The following is a 13577-nucleotide window of genomic DNA, read 5'->3' on the forward strand; positions in this document are numbered from 1 at the left end:
ATTTCATTGTAACACCCTACAGTAGGTCCTATGTAACTTGGTCTAGGAAAATCTGCTAAGAATCAGTTTTATGGTAGGTGGAAGATTTTGCCTTTGTAGAAGAAAGCATGGGCAGGATCAAGGGCAGGAACATAGAACTGAATTAACTCAGAGTAAAAGATTAGTTGCTTCTGTTTGGCTTAAGATGAGTAGTATGGCTAAACAATCTTTTTGCTTCTCCCTTTAATATTTCTGGGTCAAAACTGACTGCTAGTGTTGCCCCACTGACTTCTCTGTGGATGAAAAATTGCAGACGTTATGAAAAGTTTTATCTGATTCTTAGTTATGAGTGAATATTAATGGCTAATGTTCTCAGGGCAAATAATACAAATGAGGTCCTGATTTAATTTATTTAAAAGACTATGGTATGGTATGGTATGGTATGGTATGGTATGGTATGGTATGGTATGGTATGGTATGGTATGGTATGGTATGGTATGGTATGGTATACCATACCGTACCGTACCATACCATACCATACCACAGCAACAATAAAGTATAACAAGAAAAGCATAATATCAACATTAAAAATACATCTCAGAGCTCTCTGCCACCACTGCCACACCCCTATATAATTGTTCAACCCTAGCTGAAATTATTGCAGATATAACACCAGATGCTGTTCAATGACCTTGTCCAATAGTTTCATGTAAATGTTAAAGAGGAACAGTGAGAGACCCAAGACTGAGGCACCACGATCTAAATTTCATCCATGTCTATGTCATGTATGTTCACTTAGTATTTTATTTGATCACATTTTCCAGATACTGTTTTCAAAATGGAAAGAGAATCCATGGTACTTGTCATTACAACTTATCTTAACAAACATATTTTAATGAATCTACCACGTTTCTGGAAAACACACTGCTTTGTATTTGTTTCTATAATGCACATTTCATAAAATGTAGCAATGAGTTATAGTTTTGTACATTACTTTTCTAGCTCCCCTCAAGATATGTAATCTTGATTACATATACCCATCATTTTAAAACACAAAATATTCAGTGCAACATTTATGACATGAGAACCATAGACATTAACTGTTCCCAAATAATTGTGCTGACCATGCCAGGATGAAACTTGAATTCACAGATCCCACTTTTCACTCAGTCTAAAAGAAATAAGTAATGGATCTCCTTTACAATCCTAAAATACTTCCTCCCAGAATCCTAAGGATAACACTGGACAGATTTTACTTTATTAAACTGACAAACTCCATGTAAGGTTTGAGGCAAATGAAGATCTTATTGCTGTAATATTCTCTAATGTTTGTATGTTTTTCCTCCTTCCTTCCTTCCTTCCTTCCTTCCTTCCTTCCTTCCTTCCTTCCTTCCTTCCTTCCTTCCTTCCTCCCTCTTTCTTTTTAAGGATTTTTCTGTATCCTAAGAAATAGTTGGGTTAGTTTCACCCAACTATTAATTTTGTAGTCCTCATCATACTTGTAGTATTTGCTGTAAATGCTAATTGTAGAGACAGGGAACATGGATCAAAGAAAGCAAAGATGTGTTTAGAAACTACACAGCTTTGAAACACAATATTATATAAACTATGTTTATAAACATTATGTACATGTAGTAATAATGGTGGCAGATTAGTCATGGGCCATGATGCTGGTGCTAAGTACTGGTTTAGTGTTAAATACCACAATATATCCTCATAGATAAAACAAACAAATATGCCGACAAAATGTAAGAGTTTAAGTCTAAGAAATGGTGCACCGTTACACATGGTGGGAAATGATCATATGATTAAACCAACAGGATTATGCAAAATAAGTTTCTAATGAAATGTCTGTAATTAATCTTTCTTAGTACTAAAGCTTGCTTCTAATCATTCTTCCTGTGCATAATCTGATTCCACCAAAAGGTAATTCTATTCAAAGCACATGTCTTACAACATCCATCCAATTTGTGGAGACACTACTGTTCCTAATCTCATTATGTATATGCTACAAAGTCCATATCGTTCAGTTCATGTTGGAAGCAAGTTGCTTTGTTTCTCCTAGACTGCTTTGTTCAATTTTTTGTCTATTCCAAATATTGATGAGGCCACAAATAAATCAAAATAAAACTTTTTTTAAATAGGAAGATGGACAGAGCTTGCAGTTAATAAAATGAGAAATTCAGAAAAATAAAATTGTTAAAAATGACCCATTTTCATATTTTACATAGGAATTATCAACAAAATTTGAAAATCTATCTAATGCAGAATTACCTGTTTCCACGCCCTCCATATTCTCACTTTCTATAAAAAATGCCTTTTTAATTTTCCAGTTTCAGAAGTTCTGAAACATATCTATGTAGCACCTTTGGTTGGATGGAGAGGATTCAGATCAAAATATTTTAGAACTGTAGTATTTCTGGAAATAATTGTGTCAATTAGAAAGTTACGAAACACAATGTCTAATAAAAGAATATTTAATCCCTTCCCCCAGGCTGAATTGACTTTATGGAGAAATCTAACTTTAAAAATTGGGGGAAAAATGGATGGAAGCAGTGATGTTGACTTTGGACCAACTGAAGAAAATAAATTTTTAACATGTGGTGCATTAAGAGTAATTTATCAGATGTAACCCAATGGCAAAATAAACCCAGAAATTAGTGGATTGTGATTTCACTGAACTAGGGCTGCATAAAAATCTTGGTTTACATAGGAAGAACCTGGCTAAAGAGAAATACATACATACAAACATATATACATATATACATATAACTGGTTTGCATAGGTATTTATTATAATAAATGAATTTGATATGCAGATGCTAAGGAATAAGTGGAATAAAGAATTAAAGGTCCTTATGTTTGTGGAGATTCTCAGTCATCCAGGTCATGGTTGTCCCAAAGGTGCTTTTTTCAAGAGGCAATCTGGATTTTCTGGTTTTTCTTTCATATGATAACAAACCCATCAGGACTAGATTCAGAACTCCACCTGTGTTTAAAAGACAAAGGCCACTCTTTTGAAGATAGCAAAATCCACATTTTGGACAGAGAGGACGGCTGGTTTGAAAAAGGGGTCAAAGAGGCCATCTATGTCAAAATTGTGCAGCCCTCTCTCAACAGAGGGGGAAGGATATGACATCATCTATCCCCAGTCTACAGCATGGTCCTTTCAGCAGTTCTAAGAAGGCTCCACATCAGTGGTGGGTTTCTAATTTTTTTACTATCAGTTCTGTGGGTGTGGCTTGGCTTGGTGGGCATGGCAGGGGAAAGATACTGTAAAATCTCCATTCCCTCCCCACTCCAGGGAAAGGTTACTGCAAAATCCCCATTTCCTTCCAATCAGCTGGGACTCGGGAGGCATAGAATAGATGGAGATGGGGCCAGTCAGAGGTGGCATTTACCGGTTCTCCGAACTATTCAAAATTTCCATTACTGGTTTTCCAGAACTGGTGAGAACCTGCTGAAACCCACCTCTGCTCCACATCCATTTGCACTACTCAGGTGACCCTGATGACACAGATAAACCTCCAGGTGGCCTCAACAACTCTGTAAAAGGAACACAAGTGACTAGCTGTCTGCAAGGAGTATAAATGCTTCCATTCCCCACCACCCAATCAGAACTGAAGAAGCTTCTTGGATGAGAAGTGAAATGTCTTCAAAACAAAAACCAGAAAGTCCAGTTGACCTTTGAAAAAAGCACCATTGGGATATAGGTCCTTTATTGCCTAGACAATAGGAAAGTATCTTGGACCATATTTTTCTGGCTCCATGTCCAACGTTCCTGATGTCTCTATCACTCCACTGATCAAACCTGGCTTCTATACACATTTGCTTAGGAAATCTGTTCCAGTCCTTGTGAACAGTTAATTCGCAGTCCTTGTGAATACCAATGGAGAAGAAAAATAACAGCTCTGAAAAGAAACTAGCATGGCTGCATAAAGAACTCTCTGACAAATTGAAAGACAAAAAGGACAAGTATAAAAAGTGGAAAGAGGGGCAAATAAATAAAGCAGAATATCAGCAAATAGCTCGAGCCTGTAAAGATGAAGTGAGGAAAGCTAAGGCTCACAATGAACAAAGGCTTGCGACAAAAGTAAAATATAACAAACAAACAAAAAACTTCTTCCAACATGTTAAAAACAAGAAAAAAATCAAGGAAACAATTGGTCCATTGCTGGAAGAAAGTGGCAAGAAGGTGACAAGCAATAGTGAGAAAGCAGAACTACTTAACTCTTTTTTTGCATCTGTCTTTACACAAAAGGAAAAAAACAATCCAACCTATCAAAAACAGTGCCACAAAAAACAGATTAGGAACACAAGTTAAAATAGGGAAGAAAATGGTAAGTAAGCACCTGTCTGCCCTAGATGAATTCAAATCACCAGGACTAGATTGATTACACCCCAAGGTTCTGAAGAAACTGGCAGACGAGATCTCAGAACCACTGAACTATATCTTTCAAAGATCCTGGAGCATAGGGGAACTGCCAGAGGACTGGAAAAGAGCTGATATAGTTCCCATCTTCAAAAAAGGAACAAAAAATAGATACACGAAACAACAGACCTATCAGCCTGACCTCAATACCAGGGAAGATTTTGGAAAAGATAATCAAGTAACGAATCAGTGAACACCTAAAAGCAAACAAAGTAATAACCAAAAGCCAATATGGGTTTGTCAAAACAGATCATGCCAGACTAATCTTATTACATTCTTTGACAAAGTGACAAAATTAGTGGACCAGAGGAATACTGTCGATATAATTTACTTGGACTTCAGTAAGGCATTTGATAAAGTAGACCATAACCTACTACTAGATAAAGTAGAAAAATGTGGGTTAGATAGCATCACCACTAGATGGATTCACAACTGGCTGACCAACTGCACTAAATGTGTAGTCCTCGATGGAACTGCATCTACATGGAGGGACGTATTCAGTGGAGTACCCCAAGGCTCTGTTTTAGGCCCAGTACTCTTCAACATCTTCTTCAATGACTTGGATGAGGTGATAGAACCCATCAAATTTGCAGATGACATCAAGCTTGCAGGAATAACCAACACTCCAGAAGATAGGCTCAAGATACAGAAGGATTTTTGAAGAATTCTCAGAGCAACTCTTGAGTAGCAAGGGTGTGTACATGAAAAGTGATTGAGAGTAGTTAGGAAATAACACAGCCAACACAGAGATACACTGAGTTGTGTTTACTTTCAGGAAATAGTAATAAGGCACAGTCCAATAAACAGTCCAAGTCATTCACATATAAAGCAGTAGATGGTTAAACAATAGTCCAGGGATAATCCAATAACAAAGTCTTCTTACCAGTCGTTGTTGTCATACACGATAAACAGTTCTTCTATATTTGCAAACAGTAGCAAACACAGCAAACAGCAAAGATATTAGCAAAGAGAAGCAAAGAGAAACAAACCAGGTTTCTATCTTCCTTTTAAGGACATTGGCTACAGAGCTAACCAATCAGGACACAGTATGATGCAATACAGCAACACAGCAGTCTTAAAGCTATATTTATGGTTTATATATTGCCAACCCAACAAGTTAGGTAAAACCATTTCCTAACAAGGATCTTGATAGACTTGAACATTGGGCACTATCTAACAAAATGAAATTCAATGGAGAAAAAAGTAAAGTTCTACATTTAGGCAAGAAAAACAAAATGCACAGGTACATTATACGTGGTACCTCGCTCAATAGGAGTAACTGTGAGAGGGATCTTGGAGTCCTAGTGGACAACCATTTAAATATAAGTCAGCAATATGCAGCAGCTGCCAAAAAGCTCAACACAGTTCTAGGCTGCATAAACAGAGGGATAGAATCAAGATCACGTGAAGTGTTAATACCATTTTATAATGCCTTGGTAAGACCACATTTGGAATACTGCCTTCAGTTTTGGTCGCCACGATGTAAAAAAAAGATGTGGAGACTCTAGAAAGAGTGCAGAGAAGAGCAACAAAGGTGATTAGGGGACTGCAGGCTAAAACATGAAGAATGGTTGCAGGAACTGGGTATGCCTAGTTTAATGAAAAGAAGGACTAGGGGAGACATGATAGCAATGTTCCAATATCAGGGGCTGCCACAAAGAAGAGGGAGTCAAGCTATTTTCCAAAGCACCTGAGGGCATGACAAGAAGCAATGAGTGGAAACTAATCAAGGAGAGAAGCAACCTAGAACTAAGGAGAAATTTCCTGAGAGTTAGAACAATTAATCAGTAGAACAACTTGCCTCCAGATGTTGTGAATGCTCCAACACTGGAAGTTTTTAAGAAGAAGTTGGATAACCATTTGTCTGAAGTTGTGTAGGGTTTCCTGCCTAGGCAGGGGGTTGGACTAGAAGACCTCCAAAGTCCCTTCCAACTCTGTTATTCTAATATTCTAGTTCTAGTTCTTCTTCCAGGGCCTTTCAGCTTAATTTGGCAAGCTCAGGGACAAGAAGGGAGGTGTAGCTCAAAACTCTTACATGCATTTGTGTATTCTGCTGACTATAATATTTGAATAGATTGACTGTAACTTTGTAGGAATATTGATGAGGGCATCTCCTGAAGTGTTTTGCTAGATATTTAGTGTTGATATTACATGTTCTTAATGTATTACGAATTCTTTTAATACTAATCTTCCTGATAACTGAAACTGTATTGTTCTACCTTGGCAAATCTCTTCAGGATGTCCTCAAAATGAGGGACTCTTATTTCTTCAAAGAGAAAGCTGTCACCTAAGGCGGGAAAATCCTTTGTCAAATACAGTATGCAGTTCTATACATATTTTATATTCAGTGGAGTAATGCTTACCCTATAATACAGGCAGTTGTAATTAATTCAGTGTTATTATCAAAACTGTGCGGTGTGATCAAAGATGATAAATGATTATGACTGTTCATCTTTTTAATGTTATTGTTCAATATAAGGCATAGACAAAGGCATAAGCTGTATAGATGGTAAAATATAGACAAAGGGTAACAAAGCTTCTCATAAACCAAAGCATTACTAACTATTAATTCTACATTCATTCATTCAAGTTAATATATTTGTTACTGTCTAATGAATGGCAGGTAAGGCTGAATTTGCTCATGAGCTGTTCCATCAACTATTTACCGATCAGTGGTGAAATCCAATTTTTTTTACTACTGATTCTGTGGGCGTGGCTTGGTGGGCATGGTGTGGCTTGGTGGGCGTAGCAGGGGAAGGGTACTGTAAAATCTCCATTCCCTCCCCACTCCAGGGGAAAGATACTGCAAAATCTCCATTCTCACCCCATTCCAGGGGAAATATACTTCAAAATCTCCATTCCCACCCCACTCCTGGGGAAGGATACTGCAAAATCTCCATTCCCACCCCACTCCAGGGGAAGGATACTGCAAAATCTCCATTCTCACCCCACTCCTGGGGCCAGCCAGAGGTGGTATTTGCCGGTTCTCCAAACTGCTCAAAATTTCCACTACCAGTTCTCCAGAGCCTGTCAGAACCTGCTGGATTTCACTCCTCCCCTTGATCCCTAAAGGTAGAACCAAGAATATCTCTTATGGCATATGATACAGATAATCCTTGATTTATGATCATAATCGTGCCCAAAATTTCTGTTGCCAAACAAGAGAGCTGTTAAGTGAATTTTGCTCCATGTTACGATTGTTTCTTGCTACAGTTGTTAAGTGAATCATTGCGGTTGTTAATTTAGTAACATGGAAGCCAGTAATCTGGCTTCCCCATTGCCTTTGCTTGTCAGAAGGTTGCAAAAGGTGATCACATGACCCAGGGACAGTGCAGCCTTCATAAATATATGCCAGTTGCCGAGCATCTGAATTTTTGAACACGTGACCACAGGGATGCTGCAATGCTCATAAGTGTGAAAAGCAGCCATAAGTCACTTTTTTCAGTGCCTTTGTAACTTCGAACAGTCATTAAATGAATTGTTATAAATTGAGGACTACCTGAATTTATTTTCTGTCCATGTAAGGCTTTTTTTTTTTTTTACTTCAGATGACTTCTGTTCTGCCCCAGCTCCAGATTTCCGAGGATATTGTCACACACCAATGGTCCTTATCATATTTATTAAGTAGCAAGAATAAACAAGACCGGCAAAGGTTGGCAACCAGCCCAGAAAACAAGATATGATAAACCAAAATACTCTGATAATAAATACGAGTTGTTTCCAGCAAGAAAGCGCTAGCTGCATGCAACTTAAATAGGCTAAGGGAGTGGCCAATTATCCTCAAACCCTACTCTTGAGTAGACCTCCTCCTCCTGAGTAGCCACTCTTGCCTTTTGGCAGCTCTGCGTGCTTGTGCATTGAGAAGAGGCTCCTCCACTTCGCTCTCTCCACTTGAAGGAGCCTCTGAAGGTTCTGAAGGCCCAGGCTGAGTCTCTACCTCTGGCACCACATCCTCTTCAGCCTCCTCGCTGTCCAACGTGAGCGCTGGCTGCGCAGGCTGCTGGCGTGACACACCAGCCTCCTCTTCATTGGGATCAGCCATGATCCGCGCAGGCCGCTGGCGGGCCACAACAAATTCCTTTTGGTTCTGTGTGAGCTGGTCAACACATTTCAAAGAACATTTTTTTTCCTCCTCAAAAAAAAAAACAACCTTTGAATAATGTCAAGTGCTTGTCTTGGTCATTTCGACCTTTTTTAGAAGAAAGCTGTTACTTTTTCCCATCAGTACCCATGATTAACTCACAGAGAAGACTTATTTTCTGAAGTAGAAAGAGCAGAGAAGCAAAGTGATTATGTAACACCGGAGTTCTTGATTTTAAGGAGAACTTAGAGCTGTAACTGAATGTGCATCTTTCACTTCAAGAAAGTGTATTTTAATACTCAAAGTAACAAGTAGGCTTCTGTGGCAGGAGAAGCTAATGGGGAAAATGTTCATTAAAAGCTTAATTGGAATTGATTCAAGCAAGTAAAATGGATGGTTAATGTGGCTTCCAAAAGGCTTAGTGGAGTTCTGAGAAAAGCAAAAAAGTATCAGAAGTGGAAAAATGAACAGGACTTCAAGTAAAAAAAAAAAAAAGATAATCTGGAAATGTAGAAGTGTCAGAAAGGCTGAAGTTCAGAATAAATGGGTCCCTGAAAGATGGGCAAAGTAAAGAAAAAAATGCTCAAATATAAAAAAATGAACAGTATACTGGCTGCTAAATTAAAATTCCATCCTTTCAAAGGTAGGTGAAATGAGGACCCAGATTGTGGGGGCAATAAGCTGACTTTGTATAAATATACAAAAGTATGAAGGCTATTGCTTAACGCATTGCAAGCCGCCCTGAGTCTCCGGAGAAGGGCGGCATATAAATTAAAAGGAAATTAAAAGGAAAAATGGCATTCTTATAGGTGGCAATGAAAAGGCAAAATAACTTAACTCATATTTTCCCTGGGAGAGAAAAGCATGGATTCTATGAAAAGTCAAATTAAGAGGCAGGACTGAAGCATGAAAGTAATAACAGTAATCATGGAAGATTGACTTTAAATATGCATGTGCAGATGGATTGTGTTGTAAGGGACTGAAAAAACCTGTGATGTTCTAGTCCAGGGGTGTCAAACTCGATTTCATTGAGGGCCACATCAAGGTTGTGTTTGACTTCAGGGGACCTGAGTGGGCATGGCCAGGGTGGGTGTGGCCAGCTAGACATCACTCATGTCAGGGTGCCTGTGGTGGCCCAAGCGCTCTGCCAGTGAAAATGGGTTCCCAAGCTCCATTTTCAGTTGTGATGGTCTCCTGCAACCCTCTGCCAGTGAAACCGGAGCTTGAGAGGGCTGCATGCAGCCCTCCCCAGCTCTATTTTTGCTGGCAGAGGCATCACAGGCCAGTCCTTCACTGTTTCCAGGGTGGACCCGTGGACCAGATCTAAGCGCCCCACAGGACAGATCTGGGCCATGTATTTTCGGAAAAACATGGTACCTGAAAAGATTCCAGAACAGCTTCTTACAAACTTGAGTACAAATCAGCTGTGTAATGTAACTTAAAAAAAAAAAAGGTAAATGCAGCACAACCAATGTGTTTCCAATCACAGGGCCAGATCAATTGTGGATAGAGTGTCTACTTCAGGGCACATCCTAAAGAAGTATTGGACTATCTTGAATAGAGGATTTGATACTAGGTCCAATGAAGAAAGATGGAAAGTATTAGGAGTATGTAGCTTGGGAAAGAAGGCTGAAAGGGAACAGAGATCCATGTCGTCCAAAAGAAAGCTATGTCCCATTCTGTATCACACTGAATTATGGAATAAAGAATAAGATGGGTTCCCAATGAATGTTAGAATATTGTTAAATGTCAGGAAAAGCTTTGTAATAATAATAATACCTATTTGATACCAGTTTCCCAGAGAAATGGTGGGCTGGACACTCTTCACAGGTTGCATTCAATCAAAGTTGAACTAACATCTGTCATTGATCCTTAATGTGTATTTCTGAATGGAGCAGACAATTGGATCCAAAACCTAAATAACTCCTTCCCACTCTATCATTCTATTATCATTTTGTTACAATGGTATCAATGGTAGAACTTTTCATGAAATGCAGACACCCAAAGCCTTAAAATCTACAAAGTGAAGGCAGACTAGGCATAATGTGAAATGGCTTTCCTGAGGAGAGAGTCCCTTCTTTATTGAAATTTATCCCTGCATTTTAGTACGGCTTGAACTGCACCCATCTCCACAGCTTCAGGTCTTAGAAATAAGATACCCTGGATATGTTCCCAGAAGGATGTATCATAGGAAAGAAAGAGGAGTAACAATAGGAACTCAGCTCCCCTTGTACAGAATATTTTGTTAATGAAAAGAAGCAGGATAATGAAGTAGTGAGATACACCACCTGTTCCTTGCAGGCAGGAAGAAAAATGTTAAAACAACCCTCTGCTATTTTAACTTGTAAACAGTGGGAATTTTAATGTGATGCCAGATTATGAAGACAGGAAAAGCATGAACATATTGTAGCACCTTCCTAAAACTATAAAACTAAAATCAGAGAAGGGAACATCTGTTACTCTTCTGGTGATAGCTTAACTATCTGCCTGGTGAAACTCTTGCACCTGAGAACAGTTATCCTTAGAGAAAGACAGACTGTAGGAAGGTAGGAAGGGATCTGACAGTAAGGCACTATATGTTTGACTTGCTACGTTCATGTAATTGGAGAATAGGAGCTGAATTAATAGTGTTGTTCTCAGGACTTTTTGTAATAGACTGAGAACCGTTGGCAGGCCCAACTCAGAAAGATTTGGGTTTTAAAACTCTGCAGATTTTGTCTCGTCTTCTGCTTCTTCCCTTGAGAAGTGACAAGGAGTAAGTGGCTCCTAATGTTGTATCACAAGGTGACCGTGTCAATTTGGCCTTTTCTGTACAGGTAATGTTCAATTTATGACCACAATTGGGACCAGAACTTCCACTGCTAAGGGAGACAGATGTTAATTGAGTCATGCCCAATTTTACATCCTTTTTGTTGCAGCTGTTAAGTGAATTATGTGGTTCTTAAGCAAATTCAGCTTTCTCAATTGACTTTGCTTGTCGGAAGCCAGCTGGGAGAGTGACAAATGGTGATCATATGACCCCAGGACATTGCAACTGTCATAAATGCCAGTGGTCAAGCAGCCAAATTTTGATCCTGTAACCATGCGGATGCTGCAATGCTTGTAAGTGTGAGGACTAGTCAAAAATCACATTTTTCAGCACCATCATAACTTCAAACACTTGCTAAACAAATGGTCATAAACCAAGGACTACCTATATGTGTGTATTTGTGACATTACATAACAGAATAACAAAGTTGGAAGGGACCTTGGAGGTCTTCTAGTCCAACCCCCTGCTTAGGCAGGAAATCCTACACCACTTCAGACAAATGGTTATCTAATCTCTTCTTAAAAATTTCCAGTGTTGGAGCATTCACAACTCCTGGAGACAAGTTGTTCCACTGATTAATTGTTCTAACTGTCAGGAAATTTCTCCTTAGTTCTAGGTTTCTTCTCTCCTTGATTAGTTTCCACCCATTGCTTCTTGTCATGCCCTCAGGTGCTTTGGAGAATAGCTTGACTCCCTCTTCTTTGTGGCAGCCCCTGAGATATTGGAACACTGCTATAATGTCTCCCCTAGTCCTTCTTTTCATTAAACTAGATATACCCAATTCCTGCAACCATTCTTCATATGTTTTAGCCCCCAGTCCCCTAATCATCTTTGTTGAACTTCTTTGCACTCTTTCTAGAGTCTCCACATTTTTTTTTACATCATGATGACCAAAACTGGATGGAGTATTCCAAGTGTGGCCTTACCAAGGCATTGTAAAGTGGTATTAACACTTCACGTGTAGAGAAGGGAAGACAGCTGCAAAACAAGTATTGCATTGAAGTAAGCCAGTCATTCTGAAATAAAATAAAATCACAATCTCAGGCAAACTTACCCTGAATGTATTATTGCTATTTTTGGTTTATAGTTATATGGTAGAGGGCCGCTACCTTCCTCTACCTTCGCCTACCCTCTCAGTCTCCCCCACTTACAGCCAGCAGCTCCTCCCAGCAGCCTCTGGGAAGTTCAGATGCAATGGAGGCAGGCTCAGTCTACCTTTGTCTTCTGTACCCCCTATCCAGTGGTGGGATTCAGTCAGTTCGCACCACTTCGGGAGAACCGGTTGTTAACTTTCTGAATAGTTTGGAGAATGGGTTGTTGGGAGAAATCATTAGGGCAGAGAACTGGTTGTTAAATTATTTGAATCCCACCACTGCCGCTATCAGTCTCCCATAGGGGCAGAGCTTGCCTCACAATGCTCATTTTGTCAGAAGGACAAAACTATCAGCTTCTGCTGATGCCTCTGAGAATAGCTAGAGCATTGGCAGAAGAGTTTTCATGCTTTCTTCTATTCTAAATCTTTTTTTATATAGGTTTCAAGAAGGAATCTTTTTGGAAAAGTTGACACCAGGACCATGGTTACTCAGCAAAGTCTCTTTAAAAGTTCAGGCATCCGAATAAAGCATGAGTAAAATGTTTGGATAAGGCTGTTGATCCCCCCCACAACTTTTTCTCTCCTAAACCCCCCCAACCCAAACCTCCAGTTTGGTGTATGAATTTTATATCATCTGTTGCTTAGTGATGAAAGTCTCTGGATAATTTCTGCTTCTCACTGCCAAAAAAATATATAATTGGAAAAGAATACACACACACACACACACACACACACACACACATCCACATCCACATCCACACACACAAACGCACACACTCATTCTAAACTTTTTGCAATATTTATTTTTGTCATATAAATTATGTGAAGTTGAATTATGTTGTATTTGAAACACATTGCTAGGTTGTGATCAAACAGCAAAAAAAATATTTTGACCCATGTTGGATTTGGGAGAGCCCTATGTTTTAATCAGCAATATGTTCTGGATTTATGCTAATAGCAAAACTGGTGAAAAATGTAGTGAGAAACACTGCAAAGAAAATATTGAAGCATTTCTATTTTATAATACTTATGCAAAAAGTAAAAACCCCCAAAGATAATTCCCTCAGGTCTCTGACAGGAAGGAGTGATAGGGAATATATTAAGTATGTATTATGAAATTCCCTTTTTCCTCCTATGGGCTGTCTGTAGTCTCTACAGGGAGTTTAAGGATTCTATGCAGAGTA

The sequence above is a fragment of the Pantherophis guttatus genome, chromosome 1 (assembly GCF_059756535.1).
Source record: "Pantherophis guttatus breed Tessera chromosome 1, ASM5975653v1, whole genome shotgun sequence".
Classification (NCBI taxonomy): Eukaryota; Metazoa; Chordata; class Lepidosauria; order Squamata; family Colubridae; genus Pantherophis; species Pantherophis guttatus.